The sequence below is a fragment of the Oryctolagus cuniculus genome, chromosome 9 (assembly GCF_964237555.1).
Source record: "Oryctolagus cuniculus chromosome 9, mOryCun1.1, whole genome shotgun sequence".
Taxonomy (NCBI): domain Eukaryota; kingdom Metazoa; phylum Chordata; class Mammalia; order Lagomorpha; family Leporidae; genus Oryctolagus; species Oryctolagus cuniculus.
The window spans coordinates 20,193,968-20,221,001 of record NC_091440.1 but is presented as its reverse complement, the minus strand read 5'-3'; the positions used below and the strand labels follow the sequence as shown (position 1 = coordinate 20,221,001).

The window sequence follows — 27,034 nt, the reverse complement described above, 5'->3', positions numbered from 1 at the left end:
CAGCTGGGACACGAACCGGGCTCATGTGGGATGCTGGTGGCACAGGCAGAGGCTTAACCTACTACACCTACTATGCCACAGTGCTGGCCCCCTGAGTAAATTTATGTAAAACAAGCAGAAACTTGCTTATAAACAATTATTTGAAAGCATAAAATTTTAAATGACTTGGAAATGTTGAGAGAAGTGTAAGTGAAAGAAGTTTAAATTAATGACTCAATGAAATGATTGCTAATTAGCAATGTATGGGATCATGAGAAATAGTTTCAATACTTTAAATACATAAAAATAAATATAAGCCAGCAGTGTACCATAGTGAGTTAGGCTGCCACACACCAAGCTGGTATCCTGTATCAGAATACTGGTTTAAGTCCAGGCTGCTACACTTCTAGTCCAGCTCCTAGTCCTGCTACACTTCTAGTCCAGCTGCTAATGTGCCTGGGAAGATAGCCAAAGCTCTCCTAATTTTTTGGGACCATGCCATCCATGTGGGAGATCCATATGGAATTCTAGGCTCCTGGCTTTGATCTTGCCCAGTTCCTGCTGTTGGGGTCATTTGGGAAGTGAACCAGTAGATGGAAGAAAATGTCTTCTCTGTTTCTTCTTCTCTGTCATTCTACCATTCCAGCATATAAACCCTTATATTGTTGTTGTTGTTGTTGTTTTTTTTTTTTTTTTTTTGGTTGTTGTAAGGAAAGATCAAAGGGCAATGCCAATCACACTTTTTCACCTCACTGCTTTTGTAGTACATATTAAAGCTTCTGTTTATGATTCAGATCAGGATGAAAAATTATGGTTAAATGGGAAATTTTTTGAAAGCTACATAAAAATGGAAAATGTCATACAATTAAATGTATCCTGAAATACAGAATAAAGTGGTGTATCTACTTGTTTCTTTACTTTTCCTTTCCCTTTCTTCCCTTTTCTATATTCTCTTTCCTTTCTTTTTATTTTTTAGTTTTTGGATATTTTAATTTACAATATACTCAGTCTTAATGCTCTATTGATTATAGAATTGAACAAGTAAAAAGTTAAAACATCCTAGTTCAGCAAGAATACAGGCAAACGTTATAAAAAATAATCAAATGTATAGATGATCATTTCACTCATATATAATTAATTTTAAGGTGATCACATGTCTATGTCTAAAGTACAACCCTTTGTGGCATTTGTTATATTGTAATTGATGTGAGATAGGTATCCTAACAAAAGGATCTCCTAAGACTTTACTGTAATAACCATATACTTCCTTTTCCAAAAATTAAGTCTAATACAATGAACATAAAAAAAAAGTAGAAAAGAAAGAAAAATGAATTTCCTAGGCTGGATGTGGGTGTGTAGTTTTGGTACCAGCTCTTCACACTGTAGTCTCCCAGCTGCTTCAGTCTGGCAGTATGGCCCGCAAGCAGACTTATTACTTGGACAAGTACTTTGATGAGCACTACAAGTACTCGCATGTTGTGTTACCCAGAGAACTCTCCAAATAAGTACCCCAAACACACTTGATGTCTGAGGAGGAGTGGAGGAGGCTTGGCATATTCCTCTCTTTACATGACCTCTTCCGAGAGATCAACAAAAGTGAAGTGTATCTGGAGATGGCCAATTAAATCTTTTTCAAATTTAATGTCTTTGTGTATATAAGGTGGCATTCAGTAAATTCTTGAAAAATATACAAACTTTCCATGCCTATGCATTAGCTGTATCCTCACAGCAACAGAGCTCAGTTAAATGCAATTGGAAGTAGCAAACTGCAAGGTATTTAAGATAGTTTCCTCTAGTCAGTTTTTCTCTAAATTGCTTGTTTGACTTTCCTGTAACTTTTGTTGAATACATTTTGTATGTTGCACTTAAAAAGAAAGAAAAATATTTGCCTGTGTTTGAGGGACTGAAAAGAAGCAAAACATCACCTTTCCTGGTGGTACTTCTTTCTCCGTAGGTCCTGTACTGGCAGGGAGCTTGGAGCTGCTTCATAACATCTGATTTATATTTGGTTTCTAGTATTTCACAAGTGCATTATAACTAGAACTGGAGCCAGAATCTTATTAGTGGAGATGCTATGCAGTAAAATGTCAACATGGGACATTTATGTCTGTCTTTAATTGCTTTAATAGGCAGTACATTTTGTGACAACACACTCTGTTTGAATAATGTGACATTTGGGGAAGTTTTAAAATTGATTTTGTTCAATTGATATTAATGTTGTGTTAAGACATAATAAAATAAAGAAAATAGATGTGTCATTCTCTATCTCTCTTTGAGTGAAGGAGTTTGGGCTAGTGAGACAACAAAGACTGAAAGAATCTATTTAACACTAACGCCACAGAGTTTAACTCATATTTTATGTGTGTTATGTAATTTGTTCATTTGAACAAAATGATAGTCAGATACCAATAAAGTATGGCTTAGGCAATAACAAGGAATGGATTCAAAAAAATGCATCCTAGTGGAAAAGAACTGGGATTTACTTATCCTTTTCTCTTACAAATGATAAAAATGTATATTTTATTCAAACACATTTCACAAAATATATGATTTCAAGTTAACAGAGTAATATAAGCATGATTCTTGCAAAGTCCTGGGGAAAAGAAAAGGTTTGGGTTAAAAAATTGAAAATTAATCCCCATAATCACTTTTTCATCATGTTTCATTGGTTTATCCTTCTGAGTATTAAGCTCTGAATAAAGCTGTTCTTGCCATCTTACTCAGGCACTGTTCTCCCTCCCACTTCCATTCACTTGAGCCATCACTGGGGAATTTATATTTTATACACCATCATAAGATATAAATCCTTGGCTTGAATTTTTAAGACTGACAGTGTTCATTTTAACTTACTGTGGATGAGTTCAAAGTCTCTCCTTATTGTTCAACAAAAATAAAACCAAAAATAATGTTACAGAGGTAAAATGGAAGAAAAGGAAACAGATTTCTAACGTGCAATCTTGTGAAGAGAAAGTTATTACTTAGATACTGTTTATACATATACATATACATATACACCAAAGTAGAAATACAAGCTCTTCGCAGACCAAGGGCGCATCCTGCAATGGCAGCAGCCACATGCATGCTCTCGGTGCCATCTTGGTTCCCATTCAGCCACCGAAGTGAAGTGCATGTCCACCTCATAGCATGTTTTTTTTTCCTCCCTCCTCTCCAACACAATATTTCCTTGTATCAGCTTTCCTCTTGTGTTTTCTATTTGAGAAGAATTGTTCTGTATTCCAAGGATAAGAATTCCTTGTTAGATCATTTACATTTTTCTAGTTCCCATCTGTCTTCTGTATAGGAGTGGAAACAGGGAAATGAGCTTGGGGCTCAGAGTACGTCAAATGCTGGCTGTGTAACATTAGGCAAGCTATTTATTATGCCCACCTATAAATGAAGAAGAATCACCAATAGTGATCAATTTTAAAAATATCTAGTCATGCTTAGGGTTATCTGGAAGTAAGATGTTTTCTCCCCACATTTTCAGCCAGATCATTTGTAAAAATGTTAAATGGAAAAGACACAAGATTGAATTAAATGGTAGCAACTGAATTTCTCCTGTGGATATCAAAAAGAAACCATTCATTGATTAATTGTACCAATTATAGAAGTCCCTTTGATAACTGCACAAAATCGTGACTGTAATTAATATTGGTTCATTATATTTTTAAAATGGCCAAAAGATTGTATTTTAAAATGTTTCAAAAATAAAAATACAAAAAACAAAAATAATGGGAGATGATGGTGTACATATTCACATATATAGAGATATATAATATATATATATATCAGATTTAATCATTCTACATTGTGAGGTTTTGTTATAGGTTTACAATCTACCTCATAAATATGTACAATTGCTATTGTCAAGCTTTTTCTTTAAAAAAGTTTATCCAAAAAAAATTTCTATGACCATATTTAAATAAAAACTACTCATGTTATTACACAATGTTTATAATAGTATTATTAATAAAAGTTTTCTGAAAATCTTACAGAAGATATATTGCTTCTGCTATATTTTCTTTTGTATATTAGTCTTGGCCTTAAATCCCAAGCTCAGTTAAGAGAAATTATAATAAATAATAGTAAGTGTAATAAATCAAGTTTTATTATTGAAATTATACTTTAATTTAAAAAAAGAAAACTTTCCGTATAGAAAACCATACACTCAGAAGCAACAATTTCAATTCTTCCAAATATTTAAGGAAAAATAATACTAATCCAAGACAAATTCTTCTAGGAGATACGAAAAAAAATCAATTTTTCTTCCAATAAGGCCAGGATTAACTTTACACAAAAAGTTGACATCTTCACATAATGGTTAAAACTTGAAAATTTCTCACTAACATGAGGGACAAGCCTAGCAAGTCATTCTTTGTTGCTGTTACAAAAGGAAAATAATTCTCTTATTAACTTCTTGGCACACAATTCTAAATACTGTTCTAATGTCCACAATTTAATCTTAATACCATGACATTATATTATTTCCTTTTTACAAATGAGAAACCAAGGCTCAGATAAATGAAAGAACATTTACGAAGTGGGAACTGCAACCCAGGCCTTAAGGGTTCCTGAGCCAGGGTTCCTAACCACTCGTCCACGTTGCCCCATACTCAACGAACAAGTACATGCTTCTGTTCATGTTTTATTTCATAATTGCCTTTGTATCAGCGTGGCATCCCCTGTTACCCTCCTTGCATTTTCAAACCTTTTGGCTCAGATCTACTCTTTTTGCTACCACACAGAACCCATTTCCTTGTTCTGAGTCTAAATTTACTGAGGGCTGGTGCCATGTGTTCTACATGGAATTGCATGGCAAGGAGGGAGCACTGGCTTTGAATTCTGTCTAAATACTCGGCTTCTATTGAATCATTCCCTCTAGCTAACTGCTAGATATTGGGAAAGTTGCTTACCAACCCAAATTCTGGATCCTCATATGCAAACACTGAGTTGTCAAGGTTTAAATGGCGTATTATATGTGAAATGCCTACAGTGTCATTATTTTTTTAGTTTGTTAAATTTTATTTAAGGTTTATGAATTTCATATTTCCTCTATACAGATTCAGTAACATAGTGATAGTTTCTACCCTACCCTCCTGCCTGAAGTCCCACCCTTTTTCCTCCTCCCTCTCTTGTTCTCATTTTTATTTTTTATAAAGATCTATTTTCCTGCCATAGCGGCCATTTGGGGGTGAACCAACAGAAAGGAAGACCTTTCTCCATGTCTGTACCCCCCTGTTCAGAGCAAGTCATTCTTGATCTCAATGCTGGGTATATATTTACATGAAAATTCATTCTACTTTTGTATTAAGTACTTGTTACTGTATAACTATTATGCTCCAGTTTTAAAAATTAAAAATATGACTCATATACATTTATATATTTGTAGTACATGTACCTATCAAAATTTGTCATTAAGACTTAATTAGTGGAAAATTACATCTAGTAATATTCTAATATGTCTACTAATATTCAGATGGTAGTAATGTCAAATATTGGGCTGACCTTCACACATTATGTTTAGGACCCAAGATTTAAATCATGTTTAATTATTTTTTTTAAAAGATTTTATTTTTTTTTGTTTTTTTTTAAAACTTTCATTTAGTAAATATAAATTTCAAAGTACAGTTTATGGATTACAATGGCTTTCTCCCCCCCCACAACTTCCCTCCCACTCGCAACCCTCCCACCTCCCACTCCCTCTGCTATTCCATTCACATCAAGATTCATTTTCAATTATCTTTATATACAGAAGATCGATTTAGTTTATATTAAGATTTCATCAGTTTGCCCCCACACAGAACATAAAGTGTAAAATATCGTTTTAGTACTACTTATAGCATTAATTCACATTGAAGAACACATTAAAGACAGAGATCCTACACGAGGAGTAAGTGCACGGTGGCTCCTGTTGTTGACTTAACAATTTGACACTCTTGTTTATGGCGTCAGTAATCTCCCTAGGCTCTAGTCAGGAGTTTCCAAGGCTATGGAAGCCTTTTGAGTTCGCCGACTTCGATCTTATTCCAACAGGGTCATAGTCAAAGTGGAAATTCTCTCCTCCCTTCAGAGAAAGGTACCTCCTTCTTTAATGGCCCGTTCTTTCTACTGTGATCTCACTCGCAGAGATCTTTCATTTAGGTCCTCTTTTTTATTTATTTGAGAGGTAGAGTTACAGTGAGAGGGAGAGACAGAGAGAAAGGTCTTCTATCTGATATTGGTTCACTCCCCAAATTGCTGCAACAGCCAGAGCTAAGCAGATCTGAAGCCAGTAGCCAGGTGTTTTTCCTGGTCTCCCATGCGGCTGCAGGGACCCAAACACTTGGGATATAGTCTACTGCTTTCCCAGGCCACAGCAGAGAGCTGGTTGGAAGAGGAGCAGCCAGGACTATAACCAGAGCCCCTGTGGGATGCTGGTGCTGCAGAGAGAGGATTAACGTACTGCGCCACAGCGCCGGCCCCTATGTTTAATTCGTGTAAGTAAGGAATATTATATAGGCTGATGAGCATAATTGATACAGAGGAGTTGGAGAGTTCCATGTTCAAAACACGTTTTGGAATTTTCTTTTCCCAGCCTTCTTAGCAGAAAGCCCAAAGTTTGAACATCACTATGTGAACATTTGAAACATGAAAATATTAACATAAAAATTGCTTTTTCTAAAGCTGTGTTTCTCTGTCAAAGTGGCTCATGATGCTAGCATATCTTCTGGTCCTAGTAAGGACACAGCTGTATGCACTTTGTTATCCATTTGTCTGAGTCCCCTGAATGGGTATGAGATTACCAAGGCTATTCCATTTGCCATGATCTTATTGCTAATTTACTTTTGTCTCCAGGTCACCCATAAAAACTCTGGAGAGACTAGAGTGGAAAACAAAGAAATATTTTGATTCTAAGTATAATGCCTTATTTTTATCTCACAAAAAATTCCATCTTCAGCTAATCTTTAGGAAAAAGTTTTTCAGTTTACCTCATTTGATGGATATGTGAATGCCTTATGACTTCTATTTCCAGAACATGACTTTTCTCTCTTTTTTGGCAGTAAACCAATCTATCTACATTATCCACTTGTAATTCCTCAGAAGATATGTAAAGCTCAATGGCCTCTTACACTATTTATGATCCTTTAATATAGTATCAACATTTTCATATCAATTTAGTAAATCCAGATCTGTTTGTTCTTCATTTTATCATTGAATTATTACCAATTTCCTGTTTTATAATTTAATTTTTTATTGGTCTCAAAAAATGTCCATATGCTCTGATAGCACATTGCTATCCCAAATGCACACACACACACACACACACACAAAATCAAAACTCGAGTCACAGTGACAGCTATGCTGGACAGTTGTTGGGTTTGTTTTTTTAAACAATTATGCATGAAGAGAGTGTTTATTCCCCTTATCTGGAGCTATATTTTTATAGGTCACTGAATATTTTGCTACTAACTCTGAACATTAAATTTTAATTTCTCCATTTCTAACCAGCTATTCTTTGTACATAGCTTTTAGTAAAATATCAAAAATGAGAGGAATTGAGTGTAAGGAGCATTTTAAGATTTAGTTGTAATTAGAAGAAATATGTTTAACAATAAAGACAAACACTATGACATTTTCTTTAAAATGTGTGCTCATTTGATCTTTTTTTTTTCTTTTTTTTTAACTTTTATTTAATGCATATAAATTTCCAAAGTACGACTTATGGATTACAATGGCTTCCCCCCCATACCGTCCCTCCCACCCACAACCCTCCCCTTTCCCACTCCCTCTCCCCTTCCATTCACATCAAGATTCATTTTTGATTATCTTAATATACAGAAGATCAGCTTAGTATACATCAAGTATGGATTTCAACAGTTTGCTCCCACACAGAAACATAAAGTGAAAAATAATAGATGATTTTTTTGAAATCAATGCTTTATTAACATGCATATATTAATGAGAAGGCACATGAACAAAACAGTTTCATTGTTTATGTATACTATAATCATTATCTAGATTGAAAAGATAATCTATCACTAGTTCTAAAGTCACATCTTAAATAGGTGGTATTGAATCAGTGCCCTTAGGTTGAAACTTTAGATTATTCCTTACAGTTATGATAAGTATGGACCACTAGAGCGACACATAACTTTGAGAATCTATTATTTTAACACAAGCTATCAAAAATTTTCCATCTTCAGGTTATAGATACTTCAGAAGGAGTTATACAAAATTAACCATCATTGATCACCTGGCCGAGGTAGTCCTATGTGTCTACCTGCTGTGGAGATATATTTTACATATAGTCTGCCACAGATCAAAAAGTCTGATTCCTCATAACTTCTGATTTCAATCCACAGTGATTGTAAATTCAAGACTAATAAATCTAAGACTTTTGCATTTGTTGAAATTTTGGGACACTTGGTAACTACACAAACTGAGCTTTCATGTAAAATAGTCTGAGTGTAAGGCAGGAGTCTTAGAGACAAACACTCCACTTCTGTGAGATATACATGGAAATTAATTACTGTTTCATTACCTATTTGAAAATAATTTAGGGTTATTTTTCAAAAATTTAGATTTAAAAAATCTGCTTTTATTAATTACATTTATAAAACAATGACATTGTTAACTGGTTGCTTTATCTACCCACCTTTGTGAAAAATTAACTGATAATGAATGAGTGATTTTTTTGTCATTGATTTATCGATTCTTTCATGATTACCATAATCTGATTACTGTAGTTTTATAGGAATTTTGAAATTAGGTAATATGAGGGTCTGAGTCTACCAAATTCATTTTGGAATTTTGTTTTTTAATATTGTTTTCAAGATTTTTGTCATAGCTTAGTCTTTTGCATTCACCATACCTTTATACAGAAAGAAAGCTTGCTAGATTTTGGATAGCATTGCTACCATTGACCAATTTGGGGAGAATAAACAGCAACATGTATTCTTCTATTCCATGATCATTATGTATCTTTTGTTTCAATATCTTAAAATTTTTTCATCCGTGTTTTACAGTTTGAAGCGTATACCATTTGTGCGACTTTTGCTGGCAATTTTCTCTCATGAATGGTCCCCAAATGTAGTGATGAACTACTTATTCTCATGCAAGAAGGCTTCAATGTGCTTTATGGAGAACTATGAGTAGGATGAACTAATTTCAGATTGGAGTTATAGTGCTATGGGCCATGAATTCTATTTTAAAGAACACTACATACCAAATGAAGAACATATAAAATGAAACATATAAAGAAAGTATATATTAACTAATTGATGAAAATAGGAGCAGAGGCTCACAGGAATCTTAGCCCATATTTCCCCTTCAAGGAGAGGATCATAATTTGATAGTTCTGTGTTTGGTATGGCTTTATAGAAGTAACTGTCATGAATCAGAAGAATAAATTATAAACTAATATGAATTTTTTAAGTCATTCAAGTGTTTAACAAACATTCATCAAGAAAAATACCAAGTGATAGCATTTGTTTCAGCCACCAAGGATCCAATATAAAAAGGAATAGCACTGACTATGTCATCTTTTTGATATTGGCTAACAATGGTTTCTCTTTCAACACTCTTATTTTATAATGTAATGATAATACATGCAGGTATTCATGAGAAAATAACTAAAAATTAGGAGCACTTTCAGACAAGGCATCAATATCTATGGGGAAAACCTACATAATGTTGTAATGGTAGGGTATTTATTATAGAATTGTATTGGAAACTCTTCATTACAATAGGAGTTGTTTTGTAGCTCTATTTTAAGAACACATGCATAATTGAAACAATGAAATGTCTCTATTTTTGTTAACTCTTATGGTTGAGATAATCTTTTTTTCCAAATAGGTTCATGGGAACATAGTGTCCTGTGATTAAAAATGAACTCATAAATTCTGTATTCAGTCATAATTTTCTCTGAATATGGTGATGTAATCTTGAGTTCCATTGCAAAACTAAAGATTACTTTTAAACTGTTCACTGAGAAAGAAAGTAAATAAAAGGGGTATTTGCTTTGGCTCAGCTGGGTCTATCCCAGTCAAATTTAAAAACTATGGAGGATAAAAACCTTGTAAGCTAAAATTGCTTTTGTTACAAAAAATTTTTCAGGGTCTAATTCAATAAAATATTTATTGTATGTCATATGTCTGTTTAATAAATGATTACCCTCATTATGAAATATGCTCTTTTGAAGACTAAGCTGCGTTTCTGTTGTGTTGAGTTACACATTAGCTTTCATTGGCATCACCAGTACTTGGCTTGACCATGTCTTTTTATGTTGTTGTTAATATGCATACAGGCTTTGCATGCTTTATAACAATGAGTACATTTTTCTGCTATTTAGAGTAAAAACATGCTAAAGTTCTGATTTACATCAAATTTAGAATTCATAGCTTGGCATTAGGATGTAACTTGAATTTTAATAAGACTTTTTGAGGACTTTTATACCTAAAATCCTCCTAGACATTCTGATTTTCCTTACAGTTCCCCATTTTCCATGATATTCTTTTGCCACAAAATGATCTTTCTATTGCTTTATTTCACGACAGTGTTACCTTCATATCCACAGTATCAGGGTGACTTGGTGGCAAAATGAAATGCGTATTTGTGAATACTGTTTCTTAGATCTTTGTCAACAATGGATGAAACTAACATTCCAAAGTGGGCAATTTTATTATTCATGTTATCAAACTATTTTAGTATATTTGGTAGACTTTTACATACTTATTTCCATTAGATATATTTTTTGCATTTTTCTTTTTTCTATTTGGTTGTTAATATCTATGTAGAGAAACTTTTAATTGTCATTTTTATGATTTATATTCTTCAAATACATTTTTCCCATTCCATATTCAGTCATTAAATATTATTCATGGCTGCTCTTAGTTTTAATGTAAATTATTCTTTTTCAAGAAGCCACATTACTTGATTGCTTTTAAGAATCTCTACTTACTAAATATAAAAATATTATAATGCTTTTTATTTAGTGCTTGGTTCTCTTATTTGGAATTTGTTTTTGTATGTGTTAGCTTGGAGAATATTTTATTTCTTTCAATTGTATAGTAGATCTTCCCCCTTCATTTAATAAATAATCTATTTTCCCCCACTAATATGCTTAATATTTTATATCTGACTTCCCTTTTGGACTACATTTTTTTTTGCCCTTGTCTACCATGTTCTCATGTCAAACTTTTAATTAGGTATAGGATCTTTGTTTATATACCTGATTTTACATCTTATTTTTTACTACATTTAGACATACATTTTTATTAGATTTAAATTCTTAGAGGAAAGGGTTCTTTTTACACTTCTCTAGTCCTAGGCTTGCTACGGTGATGACACATAGATGTTGTCACTAAATTATCTAAATTTATTGACTTGGAATTCTATTGCTCTAGCAAATTGTCGCTATTCTGTTAGCTAAATCTTCAAAAACATACTCAAAGCCATACTTGTTTATTGAACATATACTAAACGTTAGTCTGTATTCAGAACTGAGCATATGGAATAGGTATTTGGTGCAGTAGTTAAGTTCCTGCACAAGGGGCCTGCATCCCACTTCAGGTACCTGGGTTTGAGTCTGGCTCTGCTCTTGATCCCAGCTTCCTGTTAATGTGCACCCTGGGATGCAGCAGTGATGTCTCAGGTATTCAGGTCTTTGCCTCCTGATTGGAGACCTGGATTGAGTTTCATGCTTTTATAATGGTGCCGTGACTCGGATATGAAGCCTAGGCAGGGTTTAGTGTCGTTCCTCCACGAAGAGGGGGAGCGACATAATGGTGTCGTGACTCGGATATGAAACTTAGGAGGGAAGAAACGGGAAGAAATGGGAAAATACCGGAGAGAAAGAGACTAGCAAACAGCCTAGGAAAAGCCGGACGAAAAAGGTGCCGGAAGAAGCTATTGAAAGCCTAGGCATAGACTCAGATACGGACTACAGGGGGAAGCTGGGAGAAATCTCTAAGGTCGAAAGCGAAAGTGAAAGCTAGAACAAACAGACTCGGATGCGGACTGTGGGGAGAGGCCAGGAGAAATGAGGGAAGAGTATTGTTGGAGGAAAGCTTGGGGAAACATACCGGGTAGAGAAAAATGTTAGGGAAATTGAAGCTGCGGGGGGCAGGCCGAGGCGGAGACGAAAGCCACTTTGGGATTCTCAAGTTAGCCCGGGAATAAGGGGCGAAAAGTTAAAACCAGAAGCGGAAACGTAAGCCAGGATGGAATCCGTCTGATTAGCCCGGGGAGCAAAGGACAGGAAGCCAAATCGTGGGGCGGAAACGTGAGCTGGGTTGAATTCGCCAGGTTAGCCCGGGGAACTTAGATTGAATGCTAGTGGCGGAGACGTAAGCTACGCTGTGTGACTCGCGGAGGCTGCCGCGCACAGAGAGAGCGTGCGGGGCACAAGTAGATAGGGAACGCTGGGCTGGTGCGAGGCCGTGGTGCAGGCGTGAAGCCGGGAAGCCGCGCAGATGAGAGAGGCGCGGGCTGAAGCAGCTCAGAGCCGGGAAGCCGCCGCGGGGCGGGTGCCGAGAAGCAGCCTCGGGGCGGGCGCCGGGAAGCCGCAGGGATAAGAGAAACAGAAGTTTAGAAGTAAAATGAGAGAAATAGGAATGCTGGAAGATAGAAGTAAAATGGGAGAAATAGAATGCCCGGACATAGAGAAATAGAGAAATAGAAAGGCCACCCCACAACATGGCAATGAGAGAGCTTGGATTCGGTCTGCCTGATTAGTGAGGCGATGAGCACCTGCAGGCGGCTAGCAGCTTATGCGCCGCAGGTCACCGAAGACAGGCACGTTATCAACTCAACACCAATAAGTCTCCCCACAATACGGCAATGAGAAGGCTTGGATTCGGTTTGCCTGATTGCTAGGGCTTGTAAGCACCTGCAGGCAGAGCAGAGCATGCGCTGCAGGGCACCGAGCACAGGCACGCATCAGCGCCTAAAAACCTCCTCACAACATGGCGAAGAGAGGACCCGGATTCGGTTTGCCTGATTGATAGGACTTGTAAGAACCTGTGGGCAACTCTAGCAAGCAGAGCAGAGTGTGTGCCGCGGGGCACCAAAGACAGGCGCGTATCAACGCCAAAAATAAAAAGAAAGGGGGATCTGTGGGGAGCAACTGGGAGCAACTCAGACTAGACTAAGTTACTGGAATTAAGACTTATTCTATGCATCTGCTTTCCCACAATATGGTGCTGAGAAGGGAAACAGCTTCTACACAGCTGCCTCCAGTTCAACCAATAAACTGTGGGACCTGCTCCTGATTGGAGGAGAGCAGCGTACTCGGTGTGTGGGTAGCAGAGTTGGGATTGGTGAAAGAGGACTATAAAGGAGGAGAGAGACAACATGCACCAGGAACATCTAAGGGGAACATCTGAAGGAACACCTGTGCAGCCCCCGAGAGAGCCGGCTGGCGGTGTGCCGCACCCCCGCGGAAGTGGGGAATGTGGCAGGGGGAACTGCCCTTCCACGGAGGTGGAAGGGACGGTAGCCAACCCGGGAAGGACCAGCAGCAAACCCGGGAAGGACCAGCAGCAAACCCGGGAAGAACCAGCAGCAAACCCGGGAAGGGCCGAGCAGACGAAAGAACAGCGCAGGGTCCTGTGTCATTCCTCCACGAAGAGGGGGAGCGACACTTTTAGCTTCTAACTGGCCCATCTCCGGTTGTTACGGACACTAGGAGAATGAGTAAACAGATGGAAGATTCTCTCTCTCTCTGCCTCTCTATGTCTCTGTCTCTACCTTTGAAATTAGATGAAAATAGGTAACAGTTTATAAAAAAAAAAAAAAGGTTATAGAGAGTAAAGTTTGACCCTAAGTAACTTCCATGCTAGCATGGTAAGCATGATACATTCATGTAAGAGTAAATAATGATGATTAGACAGTAGGAAAAGTGTTTCTGAATAAACAATATGTCAAATTGAGAAATAGTAGTAGTTATTTCAGTAAGTCACAGATCAAAAGATTTCCTTATATATTCTGTAGTTTGTTTGGCTATCTTGAATGACCAGCATAAAATAATATATAGTGGGTAATAAATACTCTGCAGGTTTCCTTAGTCCTCAAAATCTCTCTAGAGTTTCTGAGCCCTTTTGTCATGTGAAGCACAGGAGTTTATCAAAACTAGGGGAGGATTTTGGAGGATTTTTTTGTTTTCCTTGTTTTCTTGCTTTTGAGCAGAACTCTAGGCTAGAGTGGATGATTTTAGTACTGGATGTTTTCAGGCATTTATCATTTATTATAGCCAGTATTTCTACCAAAGCTACATGTAACACATAGAACCCATAGCTAAAGATGCTGAATGATTTTGCTACATGGTGTCTTTTGTAATTGTCCAATCCCATAGCAAGCTCTCATATGGACTTTGGTTCAAGTAAGAGTGAGTGGTTGGGTTTGGGGTACACTTTTCCATGTCCTTAAGCACACACAGAATCATAACAGAAATAGGGAAAATGATAGGCATTTGAAACCTACTGACTATAGTGACAGAAGTATGTTGCATATATGTATCATATAAGCTTAAAGGTAATTTAATGGATGATGTGGTATAATGTATCATTCTGTGATATAGTTAGGAAATGTGGATATTTGCCAACCAGTAATCATTGGGTAGTAACTCATAATGTAAGGTATACATGCTAGGATGTGAAAATATCTGCTTTTATGGGGTGATTTTATTTGTTTAAATAGAAAATCCTCAGATGGACATTCTGAACTCCATTTATCTAAATACTGTCCTGGGAAACCCACAAAATAACACTTTGAAAAATACAGAGAATATGTTTTTATTTTCTGCAAGGTAAGCATTTGCAAAGCTAAATTAGTTCTGGACCTATACTATGCTTATATAATGGGAGTCTTACTCTGTAACTGAATATGAAGAAGCTGTTTTACTTTTTTTTTTTTTTCTTAAGAGATTTATTTTATTTATTTGAAAGAGTTAGGTCTTCCATCTCCTGGTTCACTCCCAAATGGCCGCAATGGCCAGAACTGAGCTTATCCAAAGCTAGGATCTTCTTCCTGGTCTCCCATGTGGGTGTAGGAGGCCAAGGGCTTGGCCATCCTCCGCTGTTTCCCCAGGCACATTAGCAGGGAGCTGGATCAAAGTGGAGGAGCCGGGACTCAAACTAGCACCCATATGGGATACTGGTACTGCAGGCGGGGGCTTTAACCTGTTGTGCCACAGCACAGGCCCCAAGCTGTTTTACTTCCATTGGCTTGTATGCGGTGTGTATATATCACTGTTTTGTGCTCAAACATATCACATTTTAAACTATTTATTTTTGCCTTCAAAAGTCAAACATGCTTTCTATCCTGGAAGCTTGGGTACTGACCTATCATTTAATGTACACTGCAGGTTCCAGTCCCCCACAGAAACAATTTAGAGCCCAATTCCCTGAAGCCCCAGTGCTGTGAGACAAATATGTGACCTCTCTTTTGTCCCTGAATAATGTCAGAGCCACTTTCCATGCGGAGTAATGCCAGGGCAAGTCATCGGCTGTGCCTTAGCAAAGGTGACATTTTGGAGAGAAATAAAGCATGTTGTACAATCATGTTTGGCTTCACATTTAAACTAAGTTTAGAATGAGAGCTACCTGTCATTTCAAGCAAAAAATATTTTCCCAGAGATCATGATAAATGGGCAATCTGTTACTAACCCTACCCTTTTATGGCTTGTACTTTACTTGTTAACTCCCTTGGAACATGTTTTCTGTGAATCAAAGACAGCATGGTTTATAGCTTGGTGATACATAGTGCTATGTATAAAGTTAGCTGCTCAAATTATCTTCATAAGAAAGAGAAACTGATGGGCAGACGTAAAATGCTATAGATATAACAGGGAACAAAGCATAGAAAAAATAAAAAAAAATCCAAATTGTCATCATCAAAATTAATTGCATTTAGTGGGGATGGAAATAGTAATGCTATTCCTTTTAGATAAAAAAAATCCAAGTTGAAGTGTTGAAGAAAGTTGGATATGGGAGTGGAGGGGCAGAGGGTAGATAGCTTAAGATGAATGATGGCCGGCGCCACGGCTCAATAGGCTAATCCTCCAGCTGTGGCGCCGGCACACCGGGTTCTAGTCCCGGTTGGGGCGCCAGATTATGTCCAGTTGCTCCTCCTCCAGTCCAGCTCTCTACTGTGGCCCGGGAGTGCAGTGCAGGCTGGCGCAAGTGCTTGAGTCCTGCACCCGCATGGGAGACCAGGAGAAGCATCTGGCTCCTGGCCTGGGATCAGCAGCCATTAGGGGGTGAACCAACGGAAAAAGGAAGACCTTTCTTTCTGTCTCTCTCTCTGTCCACTCTGCCTGTCAAAAAAAAAAAAAAAGATGACTGAAATGGTGGTGCAGTTCAGTAAGCCTTTAGTATATGTCACCAGGTAAGTAGTGAAGAAGCAGCACTGAAGAGGTCTTTCTTCTCCATTGTATGGTGGTCACTTAGTTTCCTTGGAGGAGTATTTCTGTGATCTCCAAGAACAGCCAACTTTTAGATGCTTAATTACTTTAGATAAGATGGTTTAGGGTTTTCATTCAACCTATACAATTCTCCCATAGACTTTAAATCATGTCTATCACCTGTATGATTTAATACAATGTAAATACTATGTAAATAATTGGTGCACTGTTTAGGAAATGACAAGAAAATAAAAGTCTGTAAGTGTCCAGTGTGGACATGATTATTTTTCAAATATTTTCACTCCATGGCTGGTTGAATCCCTGTATGTAGGAGGATCCTGTGGATATGTAGTGCCATCTTTACAGATGGTATCTGTGGTGTTTAAGTAATGATATAATGACTGAAAATAAATTTTAAATATTAAAAACAAAAGTATAAATAAAGCCTCAAGTGAGCATCACTGAGCCTAATAGTCTCACAGGAGACAAGCATCCGATTAGTTCTGTTGGGACCTTCATGTCTTATTTAGTAAATATACATTCTATGCATTGTCATTGCCTTCTCTATTTGCTGTGCTAGGCCAGTGAAGGCAGAGATGGGAGACTATAATATCTAAACTTTTAAAAAATTTCTCAGGGTTAATATTTGGAATCAACATCCATTCTATTTATATTTTTAAATTTATTTGAGATACAGAGAAAAGGAGACAATGACCATCTGCTTGTCAGAAACTAAATCTATCCCATATGTGGTTGGTGAGCACCCAATTACTTGAGCCAGTGGGATTGCCTTCCAGGGTCTGCATTAGTAGGAAGCAGAGGTCAGAAGGCAGAGCTGGAAACAGAACACAGGTACTCTGATGTGGAGGTGCAGGAGTTTTAACTACCTACCCAAAGATTTTTAATTTAAGATGAAATTTTATTTTTTAAGTCATTTATATTATTAATTTGAATGGCAGAGTTAGAGAGGGAGAGAGAGAAGGAAAGATCTTCCATCTGCTGGTTCACTCTCCAAATGGTCACATGGCTGGGATAAGGCCAGGCCAAAGCCAGGAACTTAATCCATGTATCTCACATGAGTGCAGGGGTCCAAGCACTTAGGCCATTCTCTGCCTCTTTCCCAGGCTCATTAACAGGAGCTGGATAAGAAGTGGAGCATCTGAGACTCAGGTCAGTGTTACAGGTAACAGCTTTACAAGCTACACCACAGTGCTGGCTCTTAACTGATCTTAATATGATTTTCACAAATACTTTTCTCCAAAATATACTTATGAAAATCCAAATATGGAAGGAAAGAAGGGGTCTCAAATCACCATATTGCACAAATCCTGAAAACCAGCTGGCTGTCCATTGATAAGATAAATATCCACTAGCCATGAGACACTTGGGCCTACAATGTGAACACTGTCTATGTTTTAACTAGCAATCTTTTGAATTTGAAATATAATTGATCTTCCTGTTTTGGAGTGCAGTGGAATAATAGTGACGCTGTCCTCCCAGTTACTAAACATTCTGCTGACTTGTCACAGGACAAGACTGGGGCGCTACTAGGGCAGGAGAAACCATCATCCCCGCACACTTGAGGCTTGTTTGGAGGGGTGGCTTTGGGAAGCGCTGCTCCATTGTTTATTTATAAGCCTTGGGTTTTATTATCTTCTCCTCAACAAGGAGGGGCTAGGTAACATTAACATCTGCCCTTGGATTTGATCAGGTCCCAGGGCTAGACTAATCCCTTTCCCATAGCACAGTGGAGCAGCGCTTCCCAATGCCACCTTGGCAACACATGACAAGAGCCTAGGGTGATTACTGAGGCCATAAACAAGAGTGTCAAATTGTTAAGTCAACAACAGGAGTCACTGTGCACTTACTCCTCATGTAGGATCTTTGTCCTTAGTGTGCTATACATTGTGATTTAATGCTATAACTAGTACTCAAACAGTATTTTTCACTTTGCGTTTCTATGTGGGTGCAAACTGTTGAAGTCTTTACTTAATATATGCTAAACTGATCTTCTGTATATAAAGAGAAACGAAAATGAATCTTGATGTGAATGGAAGGGGGGAGGGAGAGGGAAAGGGGAGGGTTGCGGGTGGGAGGGACGTTATGGTGGGGAGAGCCATTGTAATCCATAAGCTGTACTTTGGAAATTTATATTCATTAAATAAAAGTTTAAAAAAAGATAATAAAACCCAACTCTGTGGGGCTTAAAAAATATTGAAGAGCAAAGTGGAGGGAGTGGAATCAATGAAACTCAAAGGAAAACACACTTATATAAATGACTCCTATGGAGCCCATAGAGCATTTTAGAAAGTAATTTGAAATTCTTCATGGGATGCAGGAGACATAGCAAGGATCCAAACTGAATAGAACAGAAAGCCAGACTGTGGCAAAAATACAATATGAAACAAAGGACCAAAGCTTATATGGTAGAAGAAGAAACTAGTCTAACTTTTGGGGATCCCAGGACAGATGACCTCATTTTCAGGGCTTTCCTTGTAAATTGTGTGGGAAGAGTTCACTGGAAAAAAAATGACTTTTTTTTTTTTTTAAATTGCTTGTTTAAGTCACAATGTTTCCTTGAGTTTTAGTTTAAAGGAACACTTTCTATCCCATGAGATTTATCTTGTTAAGCACAGTATTCCAATTACACAGCCAATGCTTGGATATTGTAGGCAACTAGTAATTATCTGTTTAATCAATGGACAATGGTTCTGCGCTAATCAAAATGAGCTTAGATGTAACACCAGGGCTGGTCAGCCTGAATCCATTTCTAATCTCTGCACTTACTAGCTATGAGGCTTCTAGCAAATCACCTTTTGTGTGTCAGTTTTCTCATTTGTAAAGCAGGGACAATACTATCTTCTAGGTATGTTATTAGGTTTCACAGGGATAAGGCATATAACAAGTTTAGCCTAATGCCTAGGAATAATAGTGCAGAATAAATATTAGCAATTTCAGTTATATTCAAAAAGCAGCAACAAACGAAATGTATGTGTAATAATGAAGGCAATTTGATATTCCAATTAAACTAACGGGAAGCTGGTATCGTTGCACAGTGGTTTAAGTTGCAGCCTGTGGCATTGGCATCCCATCTCATTGCCAGTTTTAGTTCCAGCTGACCCAGCTTGATCTAGCCCTTGCCTTTGAGTTCATTTGGGGAGTGAGCAGTGAATGGAAATCTATTTCTGTGTCTCATTTTCTCTCTCTCCCTCTCTCCCTTCTCTCCCTCTCTCCTTCAAATAAATAAATCTTAAACCAAGTAATAAAAGATACCTGAACTCCTAGACAGGATCTGGAAAAGTTATTTCCCTGATCAGGGATAACTAATAGAGTACCTAAAATGTAATGTATTGGAGTGAAATGTATGTTTTGAGATTTGATGGTTGTTTATTTCCCTTGTCTCTTCTGTTGAGGAACAGTTTTTTTTTTTTTTTCTTCATACTATCTGTTGACTCTTTTACTTAGTGTAAGGTTAATCTTATGATCATTAAGTAAACTGAAAGTACATCTCTAAAAATTGAGTGGGAATGGGAGAGGGAAGAGGAAGAAGGTTTGGAGTGTGGGTGGGAGGGAGGGAAGTATCACTATGTTCCTAAATCTGTACATATGAAATACATGAAAGTTGTATAAGTTAAATAAAATTTTTTTAAAAAAAAGAAAGCCAAAACAGCAACAAAAACTGCCAAAAAGAGAAATTTCCAATAAATATGCAGTGATTTGGGATGGTAACTCAAAATTTTCTTCTGTCAATTTAATTCTAGGAGAAAAGGACTAATAAATCCAAGAATCAAGAAATAGTTGAGCCGGCGTCGCGACTCACTAAGCTAATCCTCTGCCTGCGGCGCCGGCACACCGGGTTCTAGTCCCGGTCAGGGCGCCGGATTCTGTCCCGGTTGCCCCTCTTCCAGGCCAGCTCTCTGCTGTGGCCAGGGAGTGCAGTGGAGGATGGCCCAAGTACTTGGGCCCTGCACCCCATGGGAGACCAGGAGAAGCACCTGGCTCCGGGCTTCAGATCAGCGTGGTGCGCCTGCCGAAGCGCACCGGCCGCAGTGGCCATTGGAGGGTGAACCAACAGCAAAGGAAGACCTTTCTCTCTGTCTCTCTCTCTCACTGTCCACTCTGCCTGTCAAATAAATAAATAAATAAATAAATAAATAAATAAAAAGAAGTAGTTGTGAGCCAAGTATGTAATCCCTATGAAAACAGGTGCTTTGGGATGTGCAATGAAATACTTGCTGAGAAGCAGGGAACTATGATTGACCTTGCTGTGGAGTGCTCAACATGGTCCAGTGCCTCTTCCTGGAATTACCTGAATATGCTCCTAAAAGGGTGCACATTTGATTTACTAGTTTTTTACAAGTCTGTAAAAGAAGAGATCAACTTACAGAAAAGTGATAGCGATGCAAGTGATGCACTTCTTCAAGGTTGATGTATTTAATTAAAAGAAGGAAGAGATCTCCCATCTGCTGGTTCACTCCCCAGGTGGATGTAGTGGACAGTGCTGGGCCTGGCCAAAGCCAGGAGCTGCTTCCATGTCTCTCATGTTGATGGCAGGGGCCCAAGCTTTTGGGCCATCTTCTGCGTTTTTTAGGCCATTAGCAGGGAGCTGGATTAGAAGTGGAGCAGCCAAACACCAACTGGTATCCATATGGGATGCTGGCATCACAGATAGCATCTTTACCTGCTATGCTACAGTGCCTGACCAAAGTGATTCATCTTCTAACTTGTACTTTTAAATTAAAATATTTTATAGCACAAGTACTAGTTCTGTGAAAGTTTATGATTTCCTATAACCTTTATAAATCATGCATAAGATGACATTCCATCATAAACATGCATTGCATGATCCCTCATGATCCTGATTTCAGCTTAACTCTTTGTCTTCATCTTTCAATTTCCCAGCCATGTGGAGCAAGCCTTACCATCTCTTACCTTCTCTCATGCTGTGTCTGCTTCCAGACCAAAACCATCTGTCCTCCCCATGACACGCACAAACATACCACACTACTCAACACTTATCATTCAGCTCTCTGCAGCTGGTTCTCCTGGAGTCTTTCCTTATTGCTCAGGTCCCTCAAACTCAGATTTGTTGAATTCATATCCCTGTCATTTAGCACTAGTCACCTTTCTATTTGCTCTCCCAGCATGAACTGTAATAAATAGTAACTAAGCATGTTTATTCATTATGGTGTCACTATATTTATTCATTATCTATAGCTAAGTAATGCATGTAACTAATAGAAGAACACACAATTATTACCTCTTGATTTCCATGGGGCAAGAGAGTCTGACCATAGCTTAGTTGGGTATTCCATGTCTGGGTCTCTTGGAAGTTGCCATTAGTTGTCCATCAGGGCTGGAAGTTCATTGAAGAGTTAAAAGGAGGAAGTACCCACCTCCAACCTCACATAAGTGTGCACAGAAGTCAGTGCCTCTCTCTGTGTTGCCAGGAAGCTACCCTCAGTTTCTTGCATATGAATCTCCCCATTCTGGCCACTTATCTCAGACTGAGGAGAAAAAGCAAGAGAGCTTATAGAAAAATGGAAGTGAGTCTCATACAACATGATCATGGAAGTGACACTTTTATCACTTGTGTTTGTTAGAAGCAAATCATAGAGGCATGTACAATCAAGAGGGGTAATTACACAGTAGGGAATTTGGAACCATCATAGTATCTGCCAACAAGAGTAGTGTCCTGCACAGTCCCAGCAGAGAGTATAGCTACTGAAATAATGGCTCCCAAATGAAGGATTAATCTAATTAACCAATAATTGATGTGGAAATACCATGTAGAAATATGCAGGAAATCTCTTCCTTTGAGTATAGCATAATAATTTTGCTTTACTTTATTATTTTGCTTTACATTTTCCCTTTGGATTCTTTTTTTATTAGTTTTCAAAATATTTTAATAAGACATGGCCAGTTAAGCTAAAATGTAAGATCAGAATAAAATAAATCATCACAACACTACTTCAAATACTTTAAGGTACCTAGGCACCCTTGGGGCTGGCATTGTGGCACATCTGGCTGAGCAACCATTTGTGACTCTAGCATTGCATATCTGAGTATCAGTTTCCTTCCTGTTTTGATTCTAATCCAGCTCCCAGCTAATATCCCTGGGAAAGCAGTGGAATATGTTAAAGTACTTGGGACTCTGCTACTTACATGGCAGACCGAGGTGGAGTTCTGGGATCCTGGCTTTGGCCTGGTCCAGCTTTGCCTATTGGAACCATTTGGGGAGTGACCCAACAGATGAAAGATTTCTCTATTTCTTCCTCTACCTCTCCATCACTCTTCCTGTCAAACAAATCTTTAAAAAATAAATAAAATATACATGTACCTTTTATGACCTAGTATTTTGAAGTCTACTGCACAAACATCTCGTGTATCCTGGGCAATTTGATCATTGTCACAGATGTGTACAAAATCTATGAATATAATTTTTTCATAGATTTTCATCAATCTCTTGAATTACAACTCTAATGGTACATGCTAAAACTACTTCATGCAGTGAAATTGAATTCATTGAGTTTTATAACAGAAAACAATTTTGACTCTCAGTGGAAATTTTGTCTAAAGAGTAAATCAAATTGGGGTGTAATTCTATGATTAAAAAGCATTTTCTGTTTTTTTTTTTCACTTATTTTTTTCCTATAAGACATCTGAACATTTCTTTCATCCATAAGTTTTGATTCTCTAAAGTATTACATAATGAGATAAACTAAGCTGAAAAGGTAGTTACATAAACATACTTAATGATCCTTGCCAAATATATACTACTATTACAGGATAGTATACTTGGGGCATGAATCTACTGTTACCAAGGATAAATAAACTCTTTTGAGAAGTGTATTGTATATGGATTAATGTCTGCAAAGGTTAAAAACATCAAATTCTAAAATATCATGACCTGACATTAATGACCCAATAATAGGTTGACATTTGCAATTCTTTTTTGGGGGTAATATCCTACCATATGTGAAGATCAGCTCCTGCATTTAGCTGCTTATCTCAAAGGAAAAAATATGAGTAATAATAGTGCAAAAGAGGTTAATAACAGGTACAGGTCTAGCATAGCTTTTATCAGTCCTTTTAGAAAATGAACTGAGAATAGCTGTCAACTTGATTGGGAAGGAGGAAGGAAGAATGGACCCATATGGGAGGCATCAGTCAGCTTCCAGTGTATGTGAAGGTTGTTTGCAAGGTTACTTGGGCTGATAAAACATAAAGCTGGAATTTGCATGTCAAAGCTTTGTTCCTTTTGTAACATACTGCCATACAAATCACTGGCCCTGGGGTTTAAATTTCACAGATGTCTAAACTCATTTAAAAATTAAAGTGCAATAATTTGTGATCCACAGTGTACCTAATCATCCTGCTTTTCCAGGATGTTTTGTTTTGCTATTATACCTTGTTCTTACCTTATAAAATTCTAATTTTTCACAGATTATATAAAATTTTCCTTAAAAATGAATATATATATACCTTGACAAGAATATTTGTCTTTGAAGTCATTTTATTATTACTATTAAGAGAATAAAAAATAACTTATGTTTAAAATGACTAAAAATAATAGATCATTAACCTGACCTTCTAGATTTTACTGACCCTCTGTAAAATGAAGTAGGTGGTAGATTTTTGTCTTTATTTTGTATTATTATGTTTTCAAACTCCTAGTGATTTTCAGAACAATGCACGTAACATTTGTATTGTATTTTTCTCTATGAATTATTTCATCAATATTAATGAGCTTATGTTATGAGAAAATATGCTAAGATGCAATGATTCAATAGATATATAATGACTTCTTGTGGATTGTATTTATTGACATTATCATAAATTATCACATTTCCTTAGTGGAACTGAAAGTATTAAATGATAAATTTTAAGTGTAAAGTTCAAAGAAAATAATTTCAAATCATAACACCAGTGGAATTTTTTCCTCTAGAGTAGATGTATATTTGCAGTCTTACTTTAGCACTCTGAAAATATGAAGAGTGAATATCACTTTTAGTCAGTATTTTTTACTTTAAATTTACAGGAAATACTAAAGCAATGTTCTATTGCTTTGAACCTATGGGTTAATTCCAACTATGTCTTGTTAATTCAATGCTAAAATTTGAATTTTTTCATTTTTATTATCAAATTATAACTAGTATGGATCAATTTAAATTTAGAAATTATAAAAGTTAAAGAGCTTTATTTGTTGTCTTAGGAATTTCCATTTGGAAGACTCAAGTACAGATAGCTTTGTGTCAGTTTTCCATTAAAGAAAGGAAAATGGGAGCTTATATGAGCTATTGAATGTTGAAAAGGAACAGTGACTATGTGACAAACAGATAAAGAATGATAAATAAGATGGAAATGCCCATAAAACAATTCCAGTATTCTCTTGATGTGCACCTTGAGCCTCAGGGCACAGTCTAGTTGATCATTCTAGTCATTGCAGATGCATGAAGTCAAAGGGTCAGGGTCATGGAAGTCCACATTCCAGGCAGCAGGGGAGAGGTGCATAAGTCCTCCTTTCTAATGACCTCTCTCTTCATTTTGAAATGCTCTTTCAGTGTTGTTTTCATCATAATTTTCCTTTTACTTTTACAACAGAATTATTTTCCCAATTCTGTTTTATATTTTTCACAATAGTATAGACTTCCGAAGAGTACAGAGAACAGATGTTAACCATGGGCCAGGAAACACTTCCTAACATATCCTAGCAAAGATATCACAAAACACTATAGACCAATATTTCTTAGGAATGAGAATGTGAAAATACTCTAGAAAAAACTGGAAAATCACTCCATTAGCACACTAAATGTGTAATACCGCATGAGCAAGTGGTATTTATCCCAGGTATTTAAAATTATTTCAGTATAAGAAAATTAATTTGGAGCTGGTACTCTGGTATAGTGGGCTAAGCCTCCATCTGTGGCGCCTGCATCCTATACGGCCACTGGTCAGTATCCCTACTGCTTCTCTTCCAATCCAGCTCTTTGCTATGGCCTGGGAAAGCAATGGAGGTTGGCCCCACTTCTTGGGCCCCTATACCTGCATGGAGACCTGGGGGAAGCCCTGGCTTCTGCTTGGATCTGCCCAGCTCCAGATGTTGCAGCAATCTGGGGACTGAACCAGTGGATGGAAGATCTCTGATCAATCTTAAAATTAATTTAACTCAATGTATTTTTAGAACAAGGAAAAGTAGCATAATCATCTCAATAGACACAATAAAAGTAATATAAAAAATTCACCATCTTTTTCTGATAAAAACACTGAGGTTACTCAGTGACAAAAGGTTGAATATTTGGTGCTAAGTATAGGAAAAATACAAAACACAAAAATCCATATTTCCTCTAATGTTTATCAATATTGTACTAGAAGTGCTATCCAGGGTAATTAGATAAGAAAAAAGAAATATGAGACAACCAAATCAGCAAACAAAACTATTTGTAGTTGAAGTTGACATGAATCCTTAGATAGAAAATCTTAAATAACAAAAACTATAATTATAAATTATATAATGTATTTAATCATAAAAGTACATAAAATTTTGCAGATATGCATAATTTCACAAAAGTTTATAATATTTATGTACCATGGCAATAAAAAAACCAGAAATCAGATAACTTCTTTACAATTACATTAGAAAGAATATAAAACTATATAGTAAAAGGTTAGCTAAGGAAGTACACGGTATGCACACTAAAAATTATAAAACATTCCTGAAACTGAATGATTGCAACAGATGAAAAGAAATTCTGCATCATATACTTAAAGAATTCATAGTGCTAAGAGAACAGCATTCATCAAAGTGTACTGTGATTCAAATTTTTTTCTTTTTTTTTAAACTTTTATTTAATGAATATAAATTTCCAAAGTACAGCTTATGGATTACAATGGCTTCCCCCCCATAACGTCCCTCCCACCCGCAACCCTCCCCTTTCCTACTCCCTTTCCCCTTCGATTCACATCAAGATTCATTTTCAATTCTCTTTATATACAGAAGATCAGTTTAGCATACATTAAGTAAAGATTTCAACAGTTTGCTCCCACACAGAAACATAAAGTGAAAAATACTGTTTGAGTACTAGTTATAGCATTAAATCTCAATGTACAGCACACTAAGGACAAAGATCCTACATGAGGAGTAAGTGCACAGTGACTCCTGTTGTTGACTTAACAAATTGACACTCTTGTTTATGGCCTCAGTAATCACCCTAGGCTCTTGTCATGAGCTGCCAAGGCTGTGGAAGCCCCCTGAGTTCACTGACTCTGATCATATTTAGACAAGGCCATGGTCAAAGTGGAAGTTCTTTCCTCCCTTCAGAGAAAGGTACCTCCTTCTTTGATGACCCATTCTTTCCACTGGGATCTCACTCGCGGAGATCTTTCATTTAGTTGTTTTTTTTTTTTTTTTTTTTTTTTTTTTTTTTTTTTTTTTTTTTTTTTCCCCCAGAGTGTCTTGGCTTTCCATGCCTGAAATACTCTCATGGGCATTTCAGCCGGATCCACATGCCTTAAGGGCTGATTCTGAGGCCAGAGTGCTGTTTAGGACATCTGCCATTCTATGGGTCTGCTGTGTATCTCACTTCCCATGTTGGATCATTCTCTCCCTTTTTGATTCTATCAGCTAGTATTTGCAGACACTAGTCTTGTTTATGTGATCCCTTTGGTTCTTAG

At 37.1% G+C, this 27,034-nt stretch overlaps 1 protein-coding gene across 14 annotated transcripts in view; it reads left to right on the top strand.

Moving 5' to 3' along the window:
• The window catches only part of GPC5 (glypican 5), a 1,599,230-nt gene that overhangs the window by 979,633 nt on the left and 592,563 nt on the right, over window positions 1-27,034 (top strand). The gene's annotated exons all lie outside the window — the stretch shown is intronic.